Source organism: Lissotriton vulgaris, chromosome 2_1 (genome assembly GCF_964263255.1).
Source record: "Lissotriton vulgaris chromosome 2_1, aLisVul1.2, whole genome shotgun sequence".
In the NCBI taxonomy this organism is placed as follows: domain Eukaryota; kingdom Metazoa; phylum Chordata; class Amphibia; order Caudata; family Salamandridae; genus Lissotriton; species Lissotriton vulgaris.
This window is the reverse complement of record NC_141687.1, coordinates 2,131,171,087-2,131,187,195: the sequence shown is the minus strand read 5'-3', so window position 1 is coordinate 2,131,187,195 and position 16,109 is coordinate 2,131,171,087. Positions and strand designations below refer to the sequence as shown.

At 45.0% G+C, this 16,109-nt stretch overlaps 1 long non-coding RNA gene across 1 annotated transcript in view; it reads right to left on the bottom strand.

Moving 5' to 3' along the window:
• Nucleotides 1–1,208: 1,208 nt before the first annotated feature.
• LOC147733815 (uncharacterized) overlaps nt 1,209–16,109 on the bottom strand; it is a 273,223-nt gene continuing 258,322 nt past the window's right edge. The window contains exon 5 of the long non-coding RNA XR_015308753.1: nt 1,209–1,314. This is a non-coding gene — a long non-coding RNA (uncharacterized LOC147733815). The remainder of the gene's footprint in view (nt 1,315–16,109) is intronic.

The following is a 16,109-nucleotide window of genomic DNA, read 5'->3' as shown; positions in this document are numbered from 1 at the left end:
TCACCGAAGTGGTGGAGGCACCCGGATTGTCGAGGGGCGGGAGGAAGAGTCTGGTCGTCTCCACAGAGCCCCGAAAATGGCAGCGATGGCGATGATCCGATTTCACTGAGGGCACCGACGGACTGAGTCGGGACTGCGGATGAGAGCTGCGGGGGTCGCGGCAATCCTCCTGCCGGCCGCGATCTGGCGCTGAGGCCATGATGTACTTTGGAGGGGGCCGGGACCAACTCTTGCCGATATAGCAAAGGAGATTCTGACCTTGCTGTGAACTGCAGAGGGTAGGAGACCGATCGCGCTATAGACACTGGCAGCAGAGTACAGCACCGTCCCTGGAACCGGTGGGTCACACTGTGAAGCATCGGACGGATCTCCTTGCTGGATTATAACCTGGGGGAGCATCTGATTTCGGGGCGGTACGCCTTTTTGTGAGCCTGGCAATACAGAGTGAGCCGGGTTGCAACGACCAGCAGGCTATCTGACCACTCAGGCAAACGGGCGGTCTGGCGGAGACTGAGGAGGAGACCGCCGCAGTGTGGGCACTGAGGGATGTCTTGATGGCTGCAGCAGAGCCTTGAGAGGGCAAGCAGACGCTGGCTGCCAGCGGGCGGTAAGACGGCGCCGGGGGCAGCTAAGGACTAGTGGACATTGCTGGGACGGCACTTGGGTTATCTGTGCAAAGATCTGCCTTCCTGGCGGTGCCGGTGCGGAGCTGCGGCACGCGCTGATCGGCTCTCACAGCTGCTGGATGGTCCCTTAATGGTGCAGGAGCAGCCACATAGAGGTTAGGTGAGCAGAGCTGCGGGGAACGTGGGGCCCCTCATGGTGAGCCGTGAACCAGTAGCACGATCGGGGAGACTTGGACCACAGCAATAGATGAATGACTGCCCAATGAGCACTGAAGCGCTGGAAGAGGAGGATGCGGTGCGTCGAGCAAACAGGAGGGGTTTATGTCCCACCCAGAAGGGATGCTCCAGCTCCAAGTGTACCAAATACTTAAGGCAATCACGGACACCAGGGAGGCCCTGCAATCGGATATAGCACATGTGACGCAGGGTCTGGGATTGCTGATCACACTAAACTAGCCTTGAACGCAAAAATGGTTCCAGCACTCTTAAAAATGATATCAGAGTTTCATGTTATCACTAATCAAACAATTCAAGTAATTCAGCACCTAGGGAATATTAAAAAGGTATCCAAGTCCAGAGTGTATTTTTCTTTATCAAAATGTTCTTTATTTTTCACAGACAGATTCTTCTTTCATAAATTCATTCATCATAGCCAACGCGTTTCGTCTTTTGAGAGACTTCTTCAGGGCTATTAAGAAAACATACAAATATATGTATTTAAAAATGATGAAGCCTAACCCTATTCATAACATTACATTCACATGATTCAAATGCATTTACATGATTGGAACCTGCTGACCATTATATACACAAATGAATGCATGGACAGGTACACGAAAGCATTAACTCAAATGCATAGATGATTCAATGTAAGAAGCATTTACAGTGTCCAAAGACATTTCAAAGCATATTGTTGTGAACATGAGACAATATCTCTAAAACTAGTTGACACCCCTTCGCAAAAGCAGTATTTGTGTGGCACTCAAAACTTTATCAATTTATACAGAAAAACCCACACAATAATACAAAAAACAATTAAAAACCCATACCTTTCAATGTATGTCATAAAGTGAATTCTCCAAACAAAACACAGTATTTCAAGAGCCAGTATGAATAAGGTTTTTATACAATGTTCAGACAATCTGCATATATAAACATTTCAATGAGAAAATCTCGTATTGCAAAGTTTCTAAAACACTGAGATCAGAGATCTGGAATGATATTTGTTCAATATAAAGGATTAATTAGGATACTTCCATGGGAAAAAGCAGAAAACCCAAGGAAATCACTATAATCAATGTTAATCTGCTGTCCAGTATATGTTCCATACATAGAACCTAGAGAAACAGCATCAAAACCGATTGTTCCTTATTTTTACATTCCTTTTTTAGAAAAGAAGGTTTTTCTTTCAGCCAACAACATAAGCGACTGTTGGCCTATATTTTAAAATTGTGCTAGTCTCCCAAATCGGGTGTCTTTATTGGCATCCTATGACCCATGACCCACTACACATCAATAAGAGCTACATTACTTCATTAAAAAAGAGGTCATGTTTTCGGGAGAAATAACATCCTAACATGTCAATATGTTTCAGCAATACATTATGCATTTTAGATCACCATAGCGAATATGGCTTAAAAAACAAGGCGGCCATCTTGGAACATAATAATCAGTGTTTCGTTCCAAATTTTGCTGGATCCTCCTTATAGAATAATACTCCCGCGTGGCAGTGAGCTAAAAAAGTGCATTTTTACACTTCATGCCAAAGACATGCAGCATGTTGCCACCTTCCACTGCCCATATTAACTCGTCGTATCAACAGAACAGCAACAGCAGTTATAGATATAACAAGAGTATGGTAATATGCTGTTAGGTAATGGTTTCGTAACACCGACGCAAACTACATAGTTTAATTCATAAACCCTCTTATCGTTTTTAAATAAACATTGGAACTGTAATGCCTACAATGACTTACTGAAAAGGGGATAGTAACCGCCAGCAGTCCGTACAGTGTTTCCGTACCACCAAACGTCGCCGCACTAGCCGTGCATTTTTAAATACAATCACCCGGAAGCTAAACGTCACATGGCATGTTTCCACCCAATCAAAACGCCTCTATGGGTATAGCCGCAATCTTGCTATTTGTAGTTTGTTTGTGTTCAATAACATAACACCGGGCAGAAAACTGAGTATGTCTTCCATGTATCACGCAAATACATTTTCAAAAATTAAGACCAAGGGGGCCATCTTAAAAAAGCCGATCATAATATTGGAAGATCACCTAGTCTACTAACATATCCTAAAACCGCATATAAGCGAAGAGAAGCGAACATGCAAAGTGATGAGCCATGTTCGATATGCCTTAAGGAAAATACTAAGAATATTAAAATATCGCAAACGTCCGTAAAAAGTTTGTTTGATCATTATAAAGAAATATATATGCCGAAATATGTGTAGATAGTTTGTAAAACCAAAGAGACAGGAAAAACGACCTAAGGTGTAAGATGGCAGCTTATCTTAGTTGTCATCTTCACACTAAACTGGCCGACAGGGTGAAACGGATGGAGGCAGCCCTGGAGTCCTTGGAGCCTGCCCACACGGCGATCGCGGCCCAGATGACAGACGTCCAGCACCGGTTGCAGACCCTGGAACGGAGGGCGAAAGATGCTGAAGGGAGGAACCGAAGAAACAACATTTGAGTGGTGGGGCTGCCGTAAGGAGTGGAGGGGGCAAACTTGGCGGATTTCCTGGAGGATTGGCTGAGGAAGGAGGTCACGCCTAAAGGCCTTACGCCCTTTTACACCCCGGAGAGGGCGCATAGGGTGCTCGCTCGCCCATTAGCCCCAGGGAGACCGCCCAGACCGGTGGTGGCTAGGCTGCTCAATTACGAAGATAGGGACCTCCTGTTGCACAAGGCTAGAACAGCAGGCCCATACACAGTGGACAATAGTAAAGTGAAGCGATTTCCGGATTACACGCTCGAAGTGCAGCATCGTCGAGCCTCATTTGTAGAAGTTAAGAGAGCACTCCGAGATGAGGGCCTCCACTACTCCCTGATGTTCCTGTCGCGCCTACGGATATCCATGGATGGCAAGATATTCTTTCATAATAGCCCTGAGGAAGCCTGGAGTTGGTTGGAGATGTACAAAGCTGGGGAAGCAGGGCACAGTGCGGGCGCATTGGTGGAGGAGCCCCGGCCGCGCACATCACGACGTACTCGGAGGCGCCATCCTGCATCTCAAAAACCTACGGAGTCGCAAACGGAGAAAGAACAAACTGCTGCTTTTCAGGCCGTCACGGCTATCTTGCAAGAGAACAGAACAGTGTCACCAGCGGTGTCAGAATCGGAGAAGGGTTCGCTGAGATCGGATACTGCAGACTCGGTCACAGGATGCCTGCCCTGGCCTCCTATGACAGCTGGGACGGCAGATGAGATTGTAGATGTGCAGGATTGGGGGCTTGCGCTGCAGGGATGCGGGGCTTGAGGGAACTGGGCCCGGCCCCTGGGTGTTTCCCTTAGATACAGATGGCGGTTGGATACTGATGGCTAATGGGGATGGGGTAGTTTAAGAAGCGCAAGTGAAAGTGGTCCTACGGACTGGTAGCCCCAATTGGGGCCGACTAGCTATCTTGGGGGTAGAGCGCGAGCCACCAAGGGGCTGGGAGGTTAGACCTCTGAAGCTGTGGGCCCACTCCCCCAGATTTTGATTGGGTGTTACCCCTTGGTCCTTAGGGAATAGTTCAAGTAGAAGTTTGGATGGGTAGTGGAGAGGTGTGGCTCACTGGTTAGAGGCGGCAGACCCGGAGGCAGAGAACGGCCCGGGACCAGGGTTCAAATCCCGACGCGGCAGGGTCGTGGACCAGGGTCAGCGGACTCGACAATTCTCGCCTCGGTGCCTACTCTAACCAGGGATCACACTCGGCAACTCTGGGCATTAAGCTTGCCTCTTCTCCACAACGGCCCCCGACAGGCGCCGGGGATGCCTGGTTTCACCTTGGAGATACCCAGAAAGGACCATCTCACAGGGAAAGCCAGGACGGGTTCCCCAGCGGTCTTCAGCGCCGGGACGCTCAAGGGCAGCTGTGCGCTTTACAAGTCCAACACACACACACACACATACTAGTGTTTTAGCGCCTGTTCTGGGGAGGGGACGTTGGGGTAGGTTTTTGGGGTTGGTTGGGGTAATTAGAGACACTGATGTGTTCCGTTACAGGGGGCAGTCAATTGTGAGGAATGGGTCACAGTATGGGAACGTTACATGATTTGAAATGTGTTTCCTGGAATGTACCGGGGCTCCACACAATGCAGAGATGTCATAGGGGTGTATGCATACTTGGTTCGGAGGGGGGCCCACATTGCTTTTCTTCAAGAAACACCCATTAATCGAGCTGAGGGGCTAGCATTGAAACGTAGATGGAGGGGGAAGGTATTCTGCACGACCTATTCCGCTTTTGCAAGGGGTGCTCTAATATGGGTCAGAGCGGGTATTCCCTTCCAGCCATTACAACACTTGGTGGACCCAGAGGGGAGATATGTGGTTGTGATGGGGTGTCTAAATGGCGTAGATGTGATGCTGTGCAGCATTTATGCCCCGAATGTAGACCAGGCCTCTTTCTTTGACCGGATGTCAGGGAGCTTAGTGCCATATTTGACTAACTCAATAATAATGGAAGGGGACTTTAATTCGATTATGGATGTAGGGATGGATAGGTGACGTTCCAATACATAGACTCTCGAATGTGAGACGCGAGTGGCAGGCTAACTGGAGGCTGGTGGACACAAGGCGAGCACATCATCAGGATGTGCTAGACTACTCCTATTACTCCAAGCTCCATGAGTTGCATGTGAGACTAGATGCGATATTGTGCACGCCAAGGTAACTCATAGCGAGTACTTGGCTAGGACGATATCAGATCATAACCCGTTGCTGGTGCAGATGCGATGGGTTCAGGAGAGAACAGTGATACCGACCTAGCGGATTCGGACGGAAGCGCTAGAGGACCCGGCCTTTTCTGCAGACCTGGGAGAGAGCATTAGTCAATATTTTGCGGAGATTAAGAGTCGAAGCCCGGATGACACGATTCCAGCCAGAATAATGCCCACTCTTACTGAAGAATTATGCCCTGTGATTCAGAGGCTCGTGAATCTCTCACTAAGCTCAGGTGACGTCCCCAGGGAATGGAAACGGGCCCTGGTAAGACCAATCAGGAAAAACACTGCCATACCTTGGACCGAGCTAGCCAATCTTAGGCCCATTTCCCTGCTACCATTCTTAGGGAAATTGACCGAAAAAAATAATAACCATCATCTGTCTAACTACATTGAACTTGCTGGCGGCCTGAACTATACTCAATCAGGGTTCAGGCCAAAGCACAGCAGGGAGTCCACCCTTTTGTCAGTCACGGACGACCTGCATATATATCAGGACAAAGGCTACGCCGTGATCCTGGTACTACTAGATCTGTCGGCAGCGTTCGACACCGTGTCATATACCATCTTAACTGACCGGTTGGCTAACATTGGACTAAAGAACAAAGCCCTCGCCTGGCTAAGGAGCTTCCTATCCAATCGCACCCAGAGTGTCATCATGGGTGCATATCGCTCAGAGGAGGTAGAGATTTCGAAAGGGGTGCCACAGGGCTCCTGTTTGAGCCCAACTATTTTCAACATCTACTTGGCACCCCTGGCAAGAGTGATGCGCACGTATGGTTTCATCCCAGTGTCATATGCGGATGACACACAGCTCCTCTTCCCTTTCAAAACTCTCTCCACTGAAGTAAAAAGCTCCTTCTCAGCAGGCATGAAGGATGTAGCATAATGGATGTCCTCCAACTGCCTCCAGTGCAATGTCAGCAAAACAGAAGTCATGTTGTTCGGGGAGGCCAAAATGCTGTTGACTCCTGATTGGTGGCCACAAGAACTGGGAGCAGTTCCCGAACCTAAACAGGTCGTTAAAAATCTAGGGATACGTCTAGATCAAGAACTATCGCTGAAACAGCACAGCAGCTATGTCGTAGGCTCTTGCTTCCACATTATCAGCCTGTTGCGCAAAGTTTTCCCCCTGCTCCCAGACTCCTTAAGGAGAACTCTGGTACAGGCTCTTGTGCTAAGTCAGATCGACTATTGTAACAGCCTATTACTTTCTGCAAATAAGGGTGTGCTGGCTAAGCTCCAAGTAATCCAGAACACGGCGGCCCGCCTAGTCCTGAATGTCCCACCGAGAACGGCATCTAAACCTCTTCTGGAACAACTGCATTGGCTCTCAATCCGGCAGAGAACAAAGTTTAAAATATGCTGTTTAATACATAAAAGTCTAAACAGACAACCGCCTACCTGGAAAATAAATTCACTCCATATGTTCCGACCCGATCATTCAGATCCAGCCACCACCTTCTCCTGGTGGTACCCCGTGCCAGAAAGGCCAGGCACGGTGGCAAAGCTCTATCTGTAACGGGACCTTCATTGTGGAACAAACTCCCTTTGTCTCTCAGACAATGCTCAGAGCATCTAAAATTTAGAAAGCAGCTCAAAACCCTACTGTTCAGAAATCAGATCTAGATCCAGCTGATGTCATTTTTGCTCTGTCTTTGTTTTCTGGCTCCTAAGCGCAGAGATACTCCAATGGGAGTCGATTCAAGGCTCTACAAACCCGCAAATAAAATATCAATGACGACCACTGATTACATAATCTTAAGTAGGATCCTGGCAGTTCGGCTCCTCCCATACATGACACAGCTGGTCCATCAGGACCAGGCGGACTTTATCCCCACGCGGAATACATCCGCAAATGTGCCGCGACTGCTTCGTATACTAGAGGGGGACCATCATTCGACTCCTGCTGCAATGATTCGCTCAGTCGATGTAGAAAAGGCGTTTGACAGCCTGGAGTGGCCGTATCTGTATCAGGTTATGCGAATGATGGAATTGGGGGAATCGTTTGTGGGGTGGACTCAGACCCTTTATAGGTCGGCGACAGCCCGAGTTACCCTGTTCAGTTGGGCGGGGAACAAGACAAGGGTGTTCATTGTCCCCGCTGCTGTTCGCCCTTGCGATTGAGCCGCTGGCTGTACTTGCCAGGTCGGGACAGCATTATGCTGGTCTGGAGCTGCGCAGAGATATGCAATACATCTTGTTTTATGCGGATGATCCGCTCATGTTTCTGGCCACCCCCAGCGAGGTCTTGACGGGGGCGACGGCAATGTTGCGTAGGTTTGGTTCAGCATCTGGATTGCGGGTAAATTGGGCCAAGACTTGCCTGTTCCCAGTACATCGGGCGGCAGAGAGCCCTAGTCAATTGGGAGGAATACGGTGGGAGCCTCACTGCTTACCCTACCTTGGGACTAACATTTATCATAAGCAAGAGGACCTATTGGAGGGTAATGTGGGCAGAGTGATGCGAGGACTTAAGGGAAGTGTAGAGTTTTGGAGCACACTGCCGCTATCGGTGGCGGGCCGCGTGGCACTCTTGAAGATGGTGGCACTGCCTCGGCTGCTGTACTATTTTAGGACGCTGCCTATTTGGATACCGGGCTCTTCGTTCCTTGATGGGGGGTTTCTGTGGGGGAACGGTAGATGGTGAGTAGCCTTGGATACGATGATGAGACACCGAGCTGAGGGAGGATGGCAGCCCCGGATTTTGAGTTGTATTATTTGTCCTCTCAGTTGCAGTGGTTTACGCAGGCAGTGGCAAGAGAGTTTAGAGGTCCGGATGACCCGACGGGTCGATGGATCCCACGCCACGTGTTATCATTTGTTGTGCTTTGTCAGCGGCTGCGACCTGGTTCGCTAACCAATGAGGAGAGAACGTTGAGAATGTGCAAGAACCGGAGTCAGCGTAGAGGTGGAGTAACTAGACCACATGCACCAGAGATTCCTTTGGGCATGTGCACAGCCTTCCCGCATGGAGGGGACTGGTCCACACTGGCAGGGTGGGAGGAGCGGGGCCTGCAAGTACTGGGAGACCATATGAGGAGGGGGCTCTCTTACCTTATCAGGCACTGCAGGATAGGTATGGCCTTCCCAGGGGTGATTTCTTGCTACACTCGGCCCTGGTATCAGCTATCCGACCTGACTATAATAACCCTTGGATCAGAGTTGGAAACATTACTTTCCACCACTCTCCTCCAGGCAAATCGTTTTTAATCAAAGCAGTGGCCCTTCTGAATAAAGTACTCTTGATACCACTAGCTTTATTTTAACCCACCATATCTACGTCTACCATCTGTATCTGGCCCCATACCCACACGTCATCTATACGGCAGTTGGAAAAATATCTCCGCCAAAGAGCCCCTCTTTGAGGTGTTGCCCGTTGGGTATTGCACCGCCGACCCAACGAGGAGCAGGCCCAAATGAAGAAGCATGACACCTGAAAGGGTGTGTGAGGGCATTAAATCCAACAAAATGGATTCCCAGGGTGAACGTCTGACCACCCTCCCATAATCCACCTACATCACTGACCATACCAATTTCTTTTTGGTAGGAACATCACGACAACTTTTTGTATAGACACACTTTTAGGGCACGTCGTGACTGGACCTTCTGCTCTCATTAGTACAGTAACTGCCCTCAACTCCTTCTTCTTGATACCTAACCTATCAGCTATCCAACGCCATTGGGGCGAGGGTTGTCGGAGACATCCTTAACATGTCAGTATGTCAGTATGTCGCAATGGCGGCGGGGACTGTCAAAGCCATACGAATGATAGAAGAGGGGATGAGGCCGTTGAGTCGGTTGCAAGAGCAATGGGAAGCAGATCTGGGCAGGGAGATTCCGGAAACGTGGCCCAAGCTATTGGAGAGGGGGTGGAAGAGCTCACGCAACACTAGATTCCAGCTTATTCACTTCTATGTGTTGCATAGGGCGTACTTAACCCCGGCATGGATAAATAGATATTTTAATTTGGATACGGCCAGATGCCCCCGCTGTAACTCGGGTGACGCGGATTTCGCTCACATGATGTGGGGGTGTCCGCAGTTGGGAACATATTGGGAAGAAGTGGTTGAGGTGTTATGCGGGGTGACGGATAAGCAAATAGAACCAGACATCGGAGCGTGCATTTTACATTAGTTTCCTCATACAGCTCGGACGAAAATCACAAGTAAATTCATAGACTTAGGGTTTGCTTTTAGCCAAGAGGGAACTGACGAGGCATTGGAAAGCCAGGCACGGACCCAGCATAGAGCGCTGGAAAGCGGAATTCGCTAGTTGGGCGGCCAGTGAGAGTACAGTTCAGTTCCAGCAAGCTAGGAGGGCCAATAATGAGAAGGCAATGGAAACTGCGAAAGCGTGGGACGCCCTGGTAGCACTGCTGATATTACCGGAACCGGAGTCCAATAGAGAATCAGTGGAGATGTTGATAAAAACCCCCCCAGCTTGATAGACTGTAGTGGGGCTCCTTGTAGACCCGGGGCACACGGCTGATGTTATTTAAATGACCTAGATTGGATTCGCATCCAAGGGAAAGAAGAACAGACACACACCACTGAGCAGATATACGAATCAGATAGTTTTACGATTACATAACAAGAGAACACACCAGTGGATGGGGTTAGGGAGGGCAGAGGGGAGGGAATAGCAGATAATTTGGGGAGCATGTGGCTTGATTGGATTTAAAGTTTATGGGGCAAACTTAAAAACTGCCACGCCAAAGCAGCTAAATGATAATACTGTATGTTGGTTGATCAAGATATGGTGCTAAAGCAGTGTATGTCAAGGTATGCAATAGAGCTACAAGACGGACATATGATTGTGTATTTGGTTCAAGGCATGTGCTCCATTGAAAAGAACTGCGATATAAAGTACTGCTGTATTTGGGTTTGAAAGCTAATAAAATATATTTTTAAAACAATTTGAGCATACCGCTTGTTTCACTCTTTCGTTTATCATAGAGTGCCTGGTCACAAAAACTACAGATGTGCTTGATTTAACTCTGGTGTTATGTAGTAAATGTTGTCTGTCATAAAATCTTGCCCTTTTGTAGGAGTCACGAATAAGGCGCTTAGGGTATCCACAGGCCTGAAATTTCTTTTTCATATTTTCAGACATAACATCAAAATCCATAATGTTTGTGCAATTGCGTTGCAAAGGGTATGCTGTCATTTTGCGTTGTCGGGTGGTAGCTGTTGTAGCGTAACAGCATATTTTGTGCTGTTGGTTTTATATACAGTTCTACCATAAATTTCCTGTCCCATGTTTGATGATCACATCCAGATATTCGACATGGCTATTACTGATATTATGAGTAAAATGGATGTTTTTGTCACAGAGATTTATCCAGTCTAAGAACTCGTTAAATTTTTCTGGTGTGTCTACCCATACCAAGAAAACATAGTCTATGAATCTGGACTAATTTGCTACAGATTCATAGAACTGTGTTACCTCATTATAGATAAAGGATTTTTCAAATAATGACATGTATATATTTGCCACCGTTGGCGTTGCTTACATGGGGCGTTTGAGAGAATCATCATGACAGGTAAAAGATGCATGTCAGTTAGACTTAAACACTCATGTATAGATAAAATTAACGATATAAAGCCAAGAAAGCTTAATTTATCGCTTAACCGGGAAGCATAAAACCTAAGTAACGATATATGCTCGGACATTAATCTATATCGATAAGGGTTAAATTAACTGCAGTCAAGAATAATGAGGACTGATCGCGCAGGAAGGCAATGCAGAATGTGTAGGGGTGTGCGGGGAGTCTGTGGTCCGCTTGTGTTCGTTGGAGTGGGGTGTGGTCGGCCGAGGCATGGTGGGCTCGCTAAAGGAAGCCCGTCGTGCCTCGGTTAGTCATGTTCTATTTTTGCGGTGCGGACGGATTATGGGCTCCGGGTGTACTTTTGGGTGTTTTGCATGCTTCCTTGTGTGATATATTAAGAGAGTAGGGGTGTGCCAGAATTTAAGAAATAAAATGACACAGAAATTTCACCTGGGCGTATATAGTTTTTATAGTACGAGCCTGGTTGAATTGGTAAATATAAAGTAAAAACAGTTATGAATTAACAAATACTGCATTAGTCATCATGAAGAACAGCATAAAATAAATAAAGGATATAATGATGGCTTAGAACTGACATTGAAACATCTTTAAATAATTGAATTAACAAAATCTGAATAAAGAGGGCTCCCCTCTTTTAATTAATAAGATTAGGGCAGTGTAAAGGAATCTGGAAGTAGTGGAATCTAGTGGCGCAAAAAGTCAACTTTAGCGTCTAAACCACATAAAAAAGAATCCAGAGACATCAAGTCCCTATATGAAAGATAGGAGGGACTTGATGATTTGAAACAAGAGATGATAGAGACAGTGAGTGTAGAGATATAGATTGATATCCACAGGCCATCAAATAATAAAAAAACTCTTAAAATGTTTTCATTGATCATGCAGCTTGAAGAAAACGAAAAAAAAATTAATAATCAGAGCCTCGCTCTTTTAACACATCATAGTAGTCATCGTTTTTATCCCCGGTAAGAGTGTGAGGGAAAAAAGGATAAAGAGGTAAAATGAAATAAATATGTGTTACAAGACTAAAGTAAACAGATCTAGGAATTTGTCTCGGCTGATGAAATGGCAAATTTTCCTTAACAAAGAAATGATCAAGAATTAGGATTACCTATCTGCAAGATAATATAAGAAAATAGAATGCAATCAAAATTGAGAAACCTTGTAGAATCTGTAAACGGATACTACACTGACTCTACTGTACTAATACAGGTAACCCATATAATTTCATATCTTTAATTAGAGGTTACAATAACATCGAAGAATCAATGAAAGAAGTGGTCCCATTAGAACGAAAACCTTGTTTCTACTAAAGACTCAACTATAATAAGACGAATAGACTTTTGAAAAGGTATTGTCTTTATTAAATAGCAAAATCGTATACCAGCTAAACGTTAAAAACACAAACTAATCTAGACCATTTCTATATATTGTTTGTTTGTTTCCAGCTGAAACAAAATAACCGCCAAAGCGAAGGAAAAGACAAAAATATCTCGAATGCAAAAGAAGTAAGGTTGGGCTATTCAGAACCAATGCCAACAGGTAAAAATAGAACAATAAATAGTGTTTTAAGCATAACAGTAACTTGCTTTGGTGAAGGATTTCGGAACCTGTATATATTGTTTAAAGTCAGGCTCCATCTATGCACATTATGCTTTAACAAATTTGATCACACAGGGGTTTTCTGAGCACAAATTTTTAAATTCAAGGGTGTGGAGTCAACGGGATGTACTGGGCCTCCTAAGCTACATCATCTTTTAAGCAAATATATAATTATGTTTAATCAGATCCATCAAGCATGCATATTAATATTAGACCATACCATTGTTAATCTCTCAAGTCAAGTCAATCCACTTTTTTTGATTAATTAAAATGATAAAAGTACAAAAATACATTTAAGCAAATTTAGACAAATCCACAATTAATAAAATGTTCATATATTCATAAAACATTATTATATATCCTTAAAATAGCCAAAATAGTTAAAAATGTAAAAGCCATGCTTATAATCAGTCGACTAGTTGAACAATTGATAATCTGACACATCTTTTTTGCTTAATTCGCATAGCAGCTAGAAGGAAGCTAGCAATGGCAAACATATCTCTGGGGTTACTCAACATTTGAAGGTGGAGTAGGGCAGGTCTAACTTGCAAAAAACCCTTGCACATCAATATAGGGATTAGAAACTTCCTGCGGATTACATTAAAAAGTCACAGAACATCATAAAGTGCATAGTATTTTGTACAGAATAGTTATCACATTGGCAGGGAGCTGCATCCTCAGGTTTAGACCACACAGGGAACTCACTCAGAGTGAAGTGGATCAGATGAAAACAGAACCTGGTCAATAACCAGCGATGAAAGGCCCTGTTCACCAGTTTCAGATAGGGTTCAATTAACAGAGAAGATTTAGTTAAAAAATGAGCCCTAACTAAGAGTTTCTTTATTTCCTGTTCTTCCCATTCCATCATCAGTAAATTTGTAAAGTGCATTTTGACCCACTTCATATCTTCCTTACAAATTCTGTCTGGTGTTTCAAATAGTACAGGTCGCCCCAGTTTAAATGGCATGTGCTTAACATAAAACAACCACTTCATTTTACTAGCTCTATCCAGCTTCTTGCAATCCCGTAAGATTTAATGATTCAGAGTCAATTCTGGATTAAGCCAGGTTTTAAGCCAGCACAATAATGGGGCGGTACTCAGAATGTCCGAAGCATAACCCTGCCCTAGTTCTTGATGTATTGAGAAAGTTGGGGTTGACTGGGGTACAGACAAAAGACAACGCAAGAATTCATTTTCAACGTTCTGCAACCCCTCCTGCTGTCTAAAACCAAATGGCAAGGCACTTTGAGCAATATACCTTAAGGATAGCTTCCACCGGCATGGCCCCCATGCACTGGGCAAACCCTATCAAAGATGACGTAGATCTAGAAACTGCGTTTTTAAAATTTTTCTCTTGGGGGACCCATGAGCCTCTCTTGTCAATTAAAACCCCAAGGTATGTAAAGGAAGACACCCTAGACACTTCCACCCCATTGCAGTAAAAGGCCTTAGTTTTCCTGTAGCTTTTACCGGTAGTCATAATATGGGATTTCCCAGTATTTATAATCAGGTCCAGTGATCTCATGTAAGCACCAAATGCATCCAATAGCCTCTGGAGGCCTACCGCAGTCCGTGCTAGGAGTACGGCATCATCCGCGTATAGGAGAACCGGGACAAGACGTTCTCCTACACGCGGAATATCCGGGATCGCCTCTACTAGTGATTTGTCCAAAGTGTTAACATATAATGTACAAAGCAAGGGTGCCAGTATGCACCCTTGACGGACACCCCTCTCTGATTTAAAAGGCCTAGTGTGTTTGCCATCCTGCGAGGTCCTAACTGAGGCTAGAAGGTCCCAGTGGAGATCCGTCAAAAAATAGACTAAACATGACTCAATCCCCAATCCTAACAGGATACTCCACAGCTTCGACCTGTTAACCAGGTCGAAAGCTGAGGATAACTTCATAAATGTAGAGATCTTTCTTTAGCTATTGTGTATTTATTAATTAGTAAATATAGGTTAAGACATTGATCCATGGTGCTTCTTTGTTTTCTAAATCCATATTGTAAATTAGATAGGATCTTATTGTCCTTACCTACATTTTTTACAGCTGAATCAATCAGTGATATGGGTCTATAGCACCGCGGATCCCCTCTCTGACCTTTTTTAAAAACAGGAATAATAGTTGAATGGCACCAGGAGATGGTAAACCCTTGTGACCCAGAGGCATTAAAAACATTTGTCAATATTTCCGGCCAAAATTTGGGATCAGATTTGTATAGGTCTGCTGGCACACCATCAGGACCCGGGCTTTGTTAATAGAGGTCTCCTGTATGGCTCTCTCAGTATCCGCCACACTAAACACAAATGGTGCTACTTCCAAACGGGGTGATAGCCTTGGAGACGAATACCATGTCTCATCAAAACCATAAATTCCTTGGAAATGAGCCAACCACGGTTCTTCAGTGATGTTATCATCCCGATTGTCATTATCCGATTCCGAAAAGAAGGGGGTATTAACAATTGCCCAAATTCTGGAGCTATCCTTCAAAACCTCCACAGATAAAAGAGCATTCCAAGCCTCTGTCTTTCGTGTTTGAACAGCTAATTTGTACTGCTTCCGTAGACTCGCTATTCGTACCTTATCATGGGTACACTTTTCAAGGCTAAAATAAGGGAGCGATGTGCACTAGAGTACTTTTTATCAAACCACCTTTTCACACATGTTCCTTTGGGTCTGTTGGCAGTGGACAGGTCTGCTGCAATCTGTCTAAATATGCACACAGGACTTTAAAAAATGAATCTGGAGTGACTTGAGCCCATTTTTACCTCCTCCGTTGATCACGAGAAACCAATACATTTCCACCCCGATTACCCCCCACCATATCCATAAGACCAAAGCTAATATATAATACTAATAATACAGGGTTATGGTCAATGAAGGGAGACGCCCTGGCATTACAAAACTCTACTTTATCTAATAACTGGGGGTACAACAATATATAATCAATGGTGTCACTACTCCTTGACTTAAATGTAGGACAGCGATCTGAAAAAGTAAAAAAACGCAGGTTAAAAAAGATCAACTTCTGTCAAAAGAAATTCCAAAGCCTCCCCCTGAGAGGAGTGTTCAAAATGGGGAGTCACAGAATCGTAATCAATAAAACAATTCAAACCACACAAGTGTATATTAAAATCACCCATGAGTACTATATAATAAGAAGTGGATTGATTTAATTTATATTCTTCTACAAAAAAATTAAAAAAATGCAAATGTTGATTCCTAAAATCAGATTCCGCATAATTATAGACGTTTACAAGCAATAACTTGGAGTGATGAGGGGAACTAACTTCAACTGCCAAACAGTTTGGATAGTCTACCTCAACCCATTTTAGGGAGCCTTTTAGTTTAACAAAAAGTAAAAGAACCAGGCCCC